Source organism: Danio rerio, chromosome 5 (genome assembly GCF_052040795.2).
Source record: "Danio rerio strain M-AB ecotype USA chromosome 5, GRCz13ab, whole genome shotgun sequence".
Taxonomy (NCBI): Eukaryota; Metazoa; Chordata; class Actinopteri; order Cypriniformes; family Danionidae; genus Danio; species Danio rerio.
The window spans coordinates 9,884,627-9,896,568 of record NC_141025.1 but is presented as its reverse complement, the minus strand read 5'-3'; the positions used below and the strand labels follow the sequence as shown (position 1 = coordinate 9,896,568).

Below are 11,942 nucleotides of genomic sequence, written 5' to 3'. Positions count from 1 at the left end.
GCGGAGCTTCTCCGAGTTGAAAAATACGCTAGTTAACGTTAGCCGTTGTTTATTTCCTTCACGGCTGTGTTTGAAGCGAAATAAAACGGATTTTTCAGGAAATCTTTGTTTGACTCGTTAATATTTCCTGTTTGATGAAGCATTACAGGTGTTTTGGTGAACCAGAGATTCTTTTTTTTTTTTATCAGAGTCGATTTAAATACGTTTACAGGTAAGATTTGTCTTAGCATTTATTTTGTACCTCAAATGTAAGTTATTAGCACTGTATAAGCGCTTGTATACACATGAAACACGAGATATAATAGTGTATATCCATTAAAAGCAGCAGATCTGCCTTATCAAACTCAATTTACACTCCAAATACAGAAGTAATGTGATGCTGAGATTCATAAAATGGCGGCGTGTCTTACTGATTCCTGTTTGGCTTTATAAATTACCTGTCCATTAGAATTTGTTCTGTTATTTGACAACAAGGAGAAGAAATATATATGATTTATCTTAATTAATGTTCAAAATTGAATATAGGCACTCTTATTTTCGCATCTATTTGTTAAAGATTGATTATAATTGTATTTATTAACACTATTATAAGAATAACAATTAATGAAGTGTTTGAATTATGTAAACTTTATATCTGTATGGTTTCGGTCAGTGTCCTGGATTCGGTCAGTGTCCTGGAGCATCACTTTCTCATGTTGGATTTTGAGACATGGCACTTAAAAATGTTCTCAAAATACACTTAAAAAGTATTGAAAATGTATGTAATGAGAGTTCATAAAAAGGTCATAAAAGGCACTTATCTAGTAAGATAGGGGTAAAATGTTGGCTGAAAACGTAGAGGGGACAGAGCTCTCTCTGTGGCGGGTCCTCGGTTGTGGAACACCTTGCCCCTTGAGATTAGAATGGCTCCATCATTATCTATTGTTAAATCACTTCTTAAAACTTACCTTTTTAGCTTGGCTTTTTAAGATTAATTTAATAGTCCTTTTTACTGCTACATTTTCACAGACATTTCTCTTTTTTATTTCTATGTTTTATATTCTGTCTTTTTATTTTTACCTTGTCTTATGTACAGCACTTTGGTCAGTCTTCTTGTGAATGCTTTTAAATGTGCTTTATAAATAAATGAACTTGAACTTGAGCAGGATCACTAGTGTCTATCTGCACTTGTCTGAGTGTCTGTAAATCATTATAATATTAAACACGGCTGTTCTTGGTTTAATAGGATGCAGAGGAGATATACATGGAGAATGTGATGCGACTGAGAGAAGAACAAACCTTCAAGTACCACAAGTATGTAGAGAGCAGATTATTGTATTGTTCAGAATTGTTTCTGAATATTCATTACAGGGATCATGATGTGATTAAAGACAGATTTATTTTAATATGTTCTTAGATGTTCACATTTAAAAAAAAAAATGGGTTTACAAACTTATTGTCCAGCATAAATGAGGATAGTGTGTCCCCTTCTGTATTGTAAAAACATTTACTAACACTTTTATTAAAGCAGTTAAAGAGTATGTTCACAACAGTTTTTAGGATAATAAATAAATCATATATTTAATTTCAGTGAGATATAAACATACAGGTGGTTCTTTCGTCTGTCGTGCCTTTAGTTTGTAAACCGTATTTTGGTGCATTTCTGTCTTTAACCCACTGCTAAGTGCCCATGCACGAGAATACCTATATATATATATATATATATATATATATATATATATATATATATATATATATATATATATATATATATATAATGATGTACTGGGGAGTTTTAAATAGCGCATGATAAGAGAATACATATATTCAAATACACATGATTACAACTGTCTGAATGTGCATGCGCAACCAAGATTGTCTGAGATTGCATCACGACTGCATCAAGACTCTCTTGGGCCTGAGTAGGAGAGAGATTAACAGTAAGACTGCAAACACCCAAAGACTGGAATAATTATGCAGAAAACAAATTCACTTTAAAGATTAATTCACACAGAAAACAGTCATTGTAAATTGAAATATATATATTTGGCAATTCACCTGTTTTTATTGTATTTTTGGCCTAATAAACGCAGCCTAATGATGAGCAGAAAATACTTTTCCCCCAGAAACATTAAACAAAATATGAATGTTTCCAAACCATTATCTTACTTATTTGTCTGACAAATACAACAGACATAAGACTCTCATAGTGTTAAAAGCCAAAAGTAGAGATGAGTTTTAAGACTAAAAATAGAAAGGGTTTTGGCCTGCCTAACATGAAGAGGCAAATTATTTCCAAAGATTTGGGGCAACCACTGCAAAAGCACAGTTCCTCTTGGTTTTTAAGCTTGTGGGTGCAGCCAAAAGTAACCCATCAACACATTTAAGTGCCCCTGATGGAGCGTTCAATAGGGTAGGGGAGAGCGGGGCACAAAGTGACACTTTTTGGTTTTGGTCAAATAATGAAGAAAGTAATGAGGTAGGACATATCCTGTTTATTTTACCAAATAAAACACAAGCCTCTCCCACAAATGAGCACTGAAATTATGATCGCTGGACCGCTGGTTTCTGTGCAGTATTGCCAAAAGTACCAGGAGTAGAAATGTTTCTATTTACCACACCTGCTGGGCAAGTTGTAACACATGCTTACAAAGGCAAATTTCACACAGTTCATTTAAATTCAGTTTATTTAAATAGTAGCTATATTTCCTCAGTTCTTGGTTAAATTGTTTTCATTTATTCTACATAGTACAGCATTGTTTATTTATTCATTTATCTATTGTATAAACACATTGGATTTATTTGCATTAATATCCATTTATTTATTATTATACGATGCATTTATTTGCATTATTAGCAATAAGTTTTTGTCTATTTAAACATATATATTCTATTAAAAAACATTTTAATATAAAAAGCTCTCAACATTACACTCAAAATAAAAAAAATATTGGTGTCCAACAGTGTGTAGCTTAATTTTAACACCCTGTTACAACTAACCCCGCTGTGTCGTGTTTTCCTCAAAACATGAAAAGAAAAATCTTTCAAAATGTTTCCATCTTTTAGCCTAGTAGACGGTGATCAAAACAGTTTAAGATTTTACTTACTTTCACAGACTTTTAAAAATAAAAAACATTGAGCATAATAAGAAATACTTTTATTATAATAATAATAATACATTTTATTTATAGCGCTTTTTCAGACGCAGTGGCGTAGTAGGTAGTGCTGTCGCCTCACAGCAAGTGGGTCGCTGGTTCAAACCTCGGCTCAGTTGGTGTTTCTTTGTGGAGTTTGCATGTTCTCCCTGCATTCGCGTGGGTTTCCCCCACAGTCCGAAGACATGCGGTACAGGTGAAATGGAAAGGCTAAATTGTCCGTAGTGTGTGTGTGTGTAAGTTCTAGTTTTGCCAATAAATCAGATTAGCAAAAGTATCTATATTTATATAATCAATATAAAACTGTTAGTCTGAGTTGTTTTAACTGTCTGTTTATTTCTGATGCTGGGATTCTTCTGATTTTTGACACAAATGAGCTGTTTAAAGTTTCTCTCTTTGCTCTGTTTTTTAGCAGAATCGAGCATATGGAGAACATTAGAAACTGGACACATTTACCACATCCACAGTAGACATCTTCAGTGATTTTCATCGCTTGTCTTTATTTTCAGAGGAAATGCAGGTAAAAAAAAAACAACAAATATTATTTATCTTACAGTGTGTTCTTGATCAACATTTCACTCCTGATAACACTGACTGTGGCTAATGAAATGAGTACACACATCAAATCAAAAATCCGATTTCTTTGTATTTCCATTGATACTGTATGACTGAACTTTAAAACAGATGTACATTGAGCAGACGCTTTTATCCAAAGCATGAAGATAACAGAAGCACTTCAGATCACCAGAAAACAACAAGATGTAGATGCAGTGACAAGTCTGAGTTATTTTAGCAGTGTGTCTATTTTCATTATTGTTTTGAAATAAACAAAGATGCAGGACAAACATAGGTAAAGAATGAAATGTGGAGTGCTGTTGTTGGAGGATTTAGTGCTGGAGAAACAGATCAGGGCTCAGTGGTTAGCACCGTCACCTCACAGCAAGAAGGTCGTGAGTTTCAGTCCTGGCTGGACCAGTTGGCATTTCTGTGTGGAGTTTGTTTGTTCTCCCAGTGTTAGCGTGGCTTTCCTCCAGGTGCTCCAGTTTCCAGTCACATGCAGTATAAGTGAATTGAATAAACTAAATTGGCTGTAGTGAACGAGTGAGTGTGAATGAGGGTGTATGGGTGTTTTCCAGCCTGGTGCTGGGTTGCAGCTGGAAGGGAAGCATTTTTACAGTGCAATAGTTCTCATGCTAAAAACTCCATCAGATGTATGCTTGTACATCAAACACATTCAGCTCAGTAATGATGAATTCAGCTAATCTTTGTTAAATCTACAAACATTTTCATTTCTTGTGCCTTAATGGTCTCATTAGAAATCAGCAGTTATCTGCCTTTAAGAAATAGAAATACTTTTTTGACAACCCAGATAGCATACGAATGTGGGCCACTTTAGGCAGTTATGCAGCACTGGTGGTCTTCCTTCGGTCCAGACAAAATGAATGTGAGCCTGAAGTGGCCCACCTGTACAATAGCAAAAGGGGGCCAAAGATTCAAATTCATATATGGGCCGTTTAAGGCAAAGATTTGGCACTTATAGCGAAATGTAATCTGAATGTGAGCCTAATGTGGCCCGTTTGGAAAATGGTAAATTTGACCCAAATGACGGAGGACAAATGTGGGCCACAGATGGCAAGAATATGACATAGTCATTTAAGGGTGATCTGGGTCTAAACCTAAAGTGGCTCACATGTGTAAGTGCAAATGTGGCCCAGTTATCTTAGGACATATGTGGGCCACTTTTGGCAAATATTTGGCACAGTTAGCTCTGGCTAATGTGGCTGTGAGCCTAATGTGGCCCAGAAAAGATATGGCAAATAGCCGCGTTTCCGCTATCGCTCCTAAAGCGAGCGAGCCAAGGCCAGTGGCGTTTACACTGTCACTTCCGGGGCCTAATCGGGCCAAAGCGGGGCTTTCTTGGGGCCAGCGGCCGGCCTTCTTCGGCCCGCCGAATACCTTGGGCCAAGGAGGGCCAGCTGGGGCTTCGGGGCGGAGTGAAAGGAGAGGCGGGCAGTTTTCTGATCGCACATACATGCGCCAAACAAATAATAGGGATGTAACGATACACCAAAGGCTCGGTTCGGTTCGGTTCACGGTTTTGGAGCCACGGTTCGGTTCGGTTTCTGTTTGCTGTGGGGTTAGGGTTGATGTCATGTTAACAGCAATGCTAAGAAACAATAGATTCACTTAATAACAAGAACATCTTAACTTTTTTTCTTATTAACTTTGTCATCACATTTTAGTACAGTCAGGAAACCCGAGTAAACAACTAAAATTAAATAAATACCTCCAATATAGACTAGTCAGAATTCTCTTTAGTGCAGCCATCTTAACTAAATAAACTAAAATGAAATAAATAACTGCAGTGTAGACTAGTGAAAGATATTTAAATACACTATAATATCCGCATTCTCAGGTGAGAGGCTTGATCTCTGTGCTGACACAGACGCTCATTTTTAATTATCTATGGTTTCAGTTAGATAGATAAGTTTCCGTTTAAATTTATGAAAAAATATACATATAATGTGTTTGTAAAGTGTTTTTTCATGACATATTCACCAGTAAAATACATTGCAGTTGTGTTGAAACTAATGTTAGGGTTGTAGCCGGCTGTATGTTTGCCTCCCGATCTCTCTCTCTCTCTCTCTCTCCTGCTCCCTCTATGCCGGTCATTCATGTAGGTCCGCCTTCACGACAGCTGATGCCTGTCATTTCTGTAGGTCTGCCTTCATGACAGTTGATTGGTCAGGAGACCGATCTATCATCATTTGGCGACGTAGTGCGGGAATGTAAAAAGCATGTCAGGAAGAGCGGGAGAGAGAGCGTTTTTTCCTTTGATCTTGTTTTTCGTGTATTTTTCTGACATGATTATGATTTTCGTTGTTTTTGCTTAACTTTCGTTTGGGCAAAATTATTTTGCATTACTTTTGCCCACTTAAAACATTTTTGTGAGGTTTGTACATTTTTATTTCAATTGATTTGTATGTTTTATTTTGGCTCAGCTCCTTCCCGACAATATTGAGATATCTCCTCAAGTTCAGTCTTTTCTCAGTGTAAGGTGGATAGAGAAGATGTCATACGATTTCCATTTTGCAAACACGTAGAAAATATATTGTTAAAGACATCAGGTAAGAGGTGAAGGTCATCTTTGTATTCATTTTATTCAACAGTTCAGAATAGGGAAGAATGCGGCGCACTGCGCTGAAGACCTTTTTTTTTCTTTTCATCAGTTTTTAGCGAGGTAAGAGGGGTTATTCATTAGAATTGTGAGTTAGAATTGTTTTGTTATATTTATCTCTTTTGTTTGGCTTCACTATCGTCCCCTTACTCGAGTTTAACTCATTTTGTTTGATACTTTCAATTTGCTGCTTTATTATATTATTTTTATTAGTGTAAATATTTCTCTTTTTTGTATATTTGGTCATTATTCTGGTTTCACTTTTGTACATTAAATCACTTTTGTTGGCAGTTCTGTTGCTTACACCCTCACATTGTGAAATTACCACACTTTTTAAATGTTTTTCCTTATAAGTAAGTTTCGTGAAACAGTTAAGAAAGACAGGCGTGTGCTTTGTCTAGGACACAAATTCCATTCCTGTACTCAACTGGAAAACCAAAATGTTCCCACACAGGTGACTTTAATGTGTCTGGGGGATCTGCAATCTCAGTACTATATGAAGCAGCCATCCTGCGTCCAGTAGTAACCGAGTGTGATCGCTCACTCAAGTCATTTGACATGACATGCACTTGGAAAATACTTACTTTAGAATATAATATTTAGAACAAAAGCTCATCATTACTAAAACAATTTGATCAAATGTGATAATAAAGATGTGTTTAAATTAGATTAATTAGTTAGAGACAAGTGACGTTAACCTCAACAATGGGCAGCAGGGGGCGTGAGAGTACCGCGGTACGCCACGAGAGTTTCGCGATGAGTATCGTGGTTGGTGTAACGTGATATTTCGGTTCGGTTTTAATATCGTTACAGCCCTAACAAATAAATAGAAATAAAGGGAAAGAAAACATATAGCCTTATTGTCTGGGGTCTTTTTGCGTATGATCTCCCTTATGTTTCCCTTTTAAATGTGTGGCTGCTGCATAAAATAATAAAGTAGTTTTAATTTATTGTGACATTGCTGCGTCCTCCTTTATGTTTCAATAACGCATAATAATCTTTACACCATATTAATGACACAGCAGACAATAAAGGTTTTCGAGAGTTATTGTCAAGTTTAAAATGTTTGTTTGTGCGCGTTTAAATGCCTGTATGTGTGTGTGAGACCGGGCAAGAGCGCTCCTTCACAGCTCTGTTGATGCCGTGAGTAGCTTTTTCCTTTATTTATTTTGAAGATAATACACAATATAAATACAACAGAAAGTCATAAAACTTAACAAATTACGTTCCCACTTTCGTAGACTTTAAACAATATAGTGTTATATCTTGATATAATAGCCTAAGCTATATTGAAATATAATTTAAAGAATTACAAATATCGGATATAAATAAAATCGCATTAAATAAATAAACCAATATAAAATAAACATAAGCTAGCTAGAACAATGTAGGTAGCCTATATACAATACATAAATCAAACCGTTTTAAAGCCACATATAGCCTAACTTTCATTTTACAAAGACCTATCTGAAAAAAAAAAAGATTTTAGATATTTTCTAAAAATAATAAACACCGGAGAAGGTTTGAAATATTATTTAAAAAGTATTTGGATACGATGAAATTAATCAAAAAGTGTTTGCATCATGTGTTTTTATTTGATGAGGTTAAATTTATAAATGAAACTTTAAATGTAGAGCTTTAGTGAATAGCTGCTGAGCGCAACAAATATAGCTATATTTTATTAGGCTACTCGCTCTTGTGCTGAAACACTTAACACGACGTCTATCAAAACGAGGATGTTATAAAATACATGGCATATCAAGTTATAAAGGAGAATTTCTGTGGCTTTATATTATGGATGTTTGCGCTCACTGTGATGGGTCCCTGCGTTAGTGGCGAGAGCACTCAATGCACACGGCCAACAGTCGGTCGGTGAGTAAACAAATGTTATGAATGTAAATACACAGGTCTGTGCGTATAGACATATAATGTACTGCTGTACAGTAACGTGTCATTTGTTTGTTTCGGTTGTCTTCATTTTAATGGTTTCGTTTCATGATGATTCTATGGTGTGCTTTATCTGCTTGATTCCCGCTGAAGTGGGCGGGTTGTGTGACGTTTGATTCGGGGATGTTCTATGGGGCGGTCTTTGTGTGACGCGCTGTGAGCTACTAGCCCGACAGCGGAAACGCGACATGATTTCGGCCGCATTTCTCAACCTCCCGGGCTATTGGCCCGGCCCGATTAAAGCCCTGGCTTGCACTGGCCCGATAGTGGACATGCGGCAAATGTGGCCCAGTTATCTTAAAACATATGTGGATCCCATAGACTAAAGTCACCATCATGGAGAATAGTGTTTAGCTGCGTCCCATATCGCATACTTATGCACTATTCTACGGCATTTTGTAGTATGAGTAAATAGTGTAAGTAGTGTGTTCACGCTGAAAACTCTAAAAATAATAAGTGCACTTTAATTACCCGGATGATGCACTCATTCAGCCGCTAAAATGAAGTGTGGAATGATGGACACTTCACGCACTCAACGACCGCAGTTTTGCTCACGTAGCGAAAGGGGCAGAGTTAGCGGGCGCACATGTTGGATAACTTTATTTATTTTGGATGGTGAAAATAAAGTTCTCCTACAAAGAGGGATTATATCGGCTCCCGATGGTGAATGTGGTTATGCTCATGGCAGGTATTATTTGATAGTTTGGTCATTTATTTCACTGATTTGGCCACCGTCAAACGTCATCAGGGAAACGGTTTGAATTTCTGCTTAGTAAAAAACATTAGTGCTCAATTTGGGACGACACTACAGTCATATACAGATGTCACTACTTCAATATGTTCTCTTTGCCGCCGTTCATACCGCAGTGGTGGCGGTAGTTGGTGCGCCAGCAGCTTTTGACCGCTGGGTGGCGCTTTAACCTCAGATTTTCAGCTTTGCCTTTTCACAATACTAGATAGACGGTTCTGTATGTGTACCTTATGTGATGTGATGTGTTTAATTAAAATATATTTTTGCTTTAGTTTTCTTAGTAATAAACATGCTCTTACACTAGACTGTATGTTTCAGAAAAGATACATGGTGAGAAGTATAGCCCTAGGCTGCAAAAAGCAAATATAAGAATTAAGTTCTTTAGCTTTTATAGTGCCCTATTTAGTGAAGTTTAATTTGAAACTAATTTCGAGAGGAGCATGAGCTCATGATTGACCCAGCTGGTCCACATTAGCTAATCATGATCCTCCAATCAAAGGATCCCAGGTCACTATATATATCCTCATTTCCTCTCCACAACTATCTTTGTCTGGAAGAACCCCCCCCCCCCCCCCTCCTCCCCTCCTCCCACCTTTATCCAGAAAGGGCGGCACAGTGGCTCAGTGACTAGCACTGTTGCCTCACAGCAAGAATACCAATAGCGTTGGGTCCTCATTGGGCCATCTGATATGTCTATGCATAGTTTGCATGTTCTCCCCTTGTCCGCGTGGGTTTTCCTCGGTTTCCTCCCACCATTCAAATGTGCTCTATATTATAGATAAAATAAGCCTAAATCTTTTTTCTAATGTCTTACTCTCAGGAAGTTTGCCTTGGCCTCAGCAGCAGGGGAGTTTGAGATCGACCTGAGCTCAATCTCCCCTCGCCCTGCGAAAAGGGGGAGCCCTGGGCTCAAGGATCCCTTGAGCTCAGGGCTCTCTCCCGGGACAGCATTCCAAACAAGCTATGTATAAATCGTGAGCTAAGTGTGAACTCTTGAAATTGCGTTAGGCAATTTCGGGGCGATTTTATTACCTCAAATCTTAAACGTGCGCATATGAAAACCGCAGCACAGCACATACTACAAATAATATTAAGATTATCGTGCTGTTGAGTGTGTTAGTGCAAAAGTACATAGTGCATGAGTGCATAGTGTGCCATTTGAGACGCAGCTATAGCTTTAGTTGGGCTCGTAGCCCTGAACCTCTCAATGTAAATTTTCTTTTGGGCTGCTGTAACTTTTAAGAACTTTGCTTGAAAAGTTTATTTATTAAACAAACAAGACAAGTAAAAAAAAACTATAAAATTAAGTGAGGCACAACCTATGATGAAATAATATAATTCACTGATGTTAACTAATGTGTAATCCATTATTAGAGGTACGTAATAACATGCTTGCACATGCCACAGGTTTAGGAAAGTTTACAAGCTAAAAAAATTCTATGGTTCAACTTCTGCTCACAGAGACATCAATAATCAGCGTATGAACCTCAACAACGGTGACAATTAACAAAATGAACAAAACTCACAAACATAACAAAAAGGTTACTAAAAGTGACAAAATCAACAGCGTCAACATAAACAGCAGAATCAACAGCAAATAATGAAAACTGGAGCATCAATAAGCTGTATAATGTATTCATCCTGCAATGCATGCTGGGATTTTTGTTCTTTGTCACACCCAGCAAGTGTAATGTGTTGGCCAGATCTGGGCCAGAATAGAAGCAAACTGTGGCCCAGAATAGAGTTCTGGTTCATTTGGTCGAATTCTGGCTGATATGTGATATTGATATGGCTTAATTGTGGCCCAGGTCTGGCATACAGAAGCGGACCGCCCAAGTGCCATCATTCCATCCGGATGTAACCCACATAGCAAAATATCTCTGGCTCAGATCTGGCCCACACAACTAGCTTTCACTTGGCCCACATGCCGCAGTGAATTACGATACATGACTGGACCAAATCTGACTTCCAGACAAAGGCCAAACATAGACCATATCTAAGCCAAGTCTCAGCCAAGTTAATATCCCATAACTGAGTCTATGGCCAGATATGTTGGTGTGTCACTACAATGAATTTGATAAACCCTTGTATCACTGCGCTTTAGATGTGCTATGGGGTGTGCTTTTTCTCTTAGCCATCTGATTGGTAGATTTTTTTTCTTTATTTGAAAATAATAAAAATGTATTTTAAATGTGGGTCAAGATAGGCCAAACTTACATGGCCCACATCTGGGCCAAATCTTTACATCTGGCCCAAGTTTTCTGTGCCGCCTTAAAACCAGGGCCATGTTTGGCCCTCATGCTGTATGCCAGTGCCGGGTGAATGCCTGCTGAGCCAGATTTATGCCAAATCTGGGCCACAATTCTTTGCTACCTGGGAAGTGTCTGGTGTGGGCTGGATTTGAGTACTCCCATTTGTAATGCTTTACCTGATGAAGACCATGTCGGTCAAAACGTTGTGACATTGACATTAAAGATTTTTTGAGAGCTAAAGTGGCAGAGTGCCGATTTTCTTTGGATCTTGGGCTGGATTTGAGCCACATTAATTTTGCTAGCTGGGAAATGTGACTTTATTTCAAACTCTAGTACAAAATTTGTACAAAATTCATAATTGTCATCATTTGTGAGGCTTGTCGCCTCAGACTAATGTCAGTTTTTGTCCGTGTTCAGCTCAGCACCACCTTTAAGATGGGCAGTTTCCAGTGGCACCACGTGGAGGAACGGACCTCGCCACCTATATATACAGGGTTTGGATTATCACTCACCATAAACTACAACAAAAATAGTAAATAAATAAATAGTATAAAAATAGTAAAAAATACTTCTGAAGATGAACACGAGGATGAATAATGAATTACATAACTTACTGTTTTTAATGTTTTATTTATTATAACTTTTTTTTGTTTCAAGAAGAATTTCTGATTTGTCAATAA

The 11,942-nt window shown here is 37.5% G+C and overlaps 1 long non-coding RNA gene across 1 annotated transcript; it reads left to right on the top strand.

Moving 5' to 3' along the window:
• The first annotated feature begins 1,223 nt into the window (after positions 1–1,223).
• LOC147843846 (uncharacterized) lies at positions 1,224–11,762 on the top strand. The gene is made up of 3 exons (XR_015490932.1): positions 1,224–1,293; positions 3,547–3,654; positions 11,680–11,762. It is a non-coding gene; the product is annotated as an uncharacterized LOC147843846 (long non-coding RNA).
• Positions 11,763–11,942: the final 180 nt, after the last annotated feature.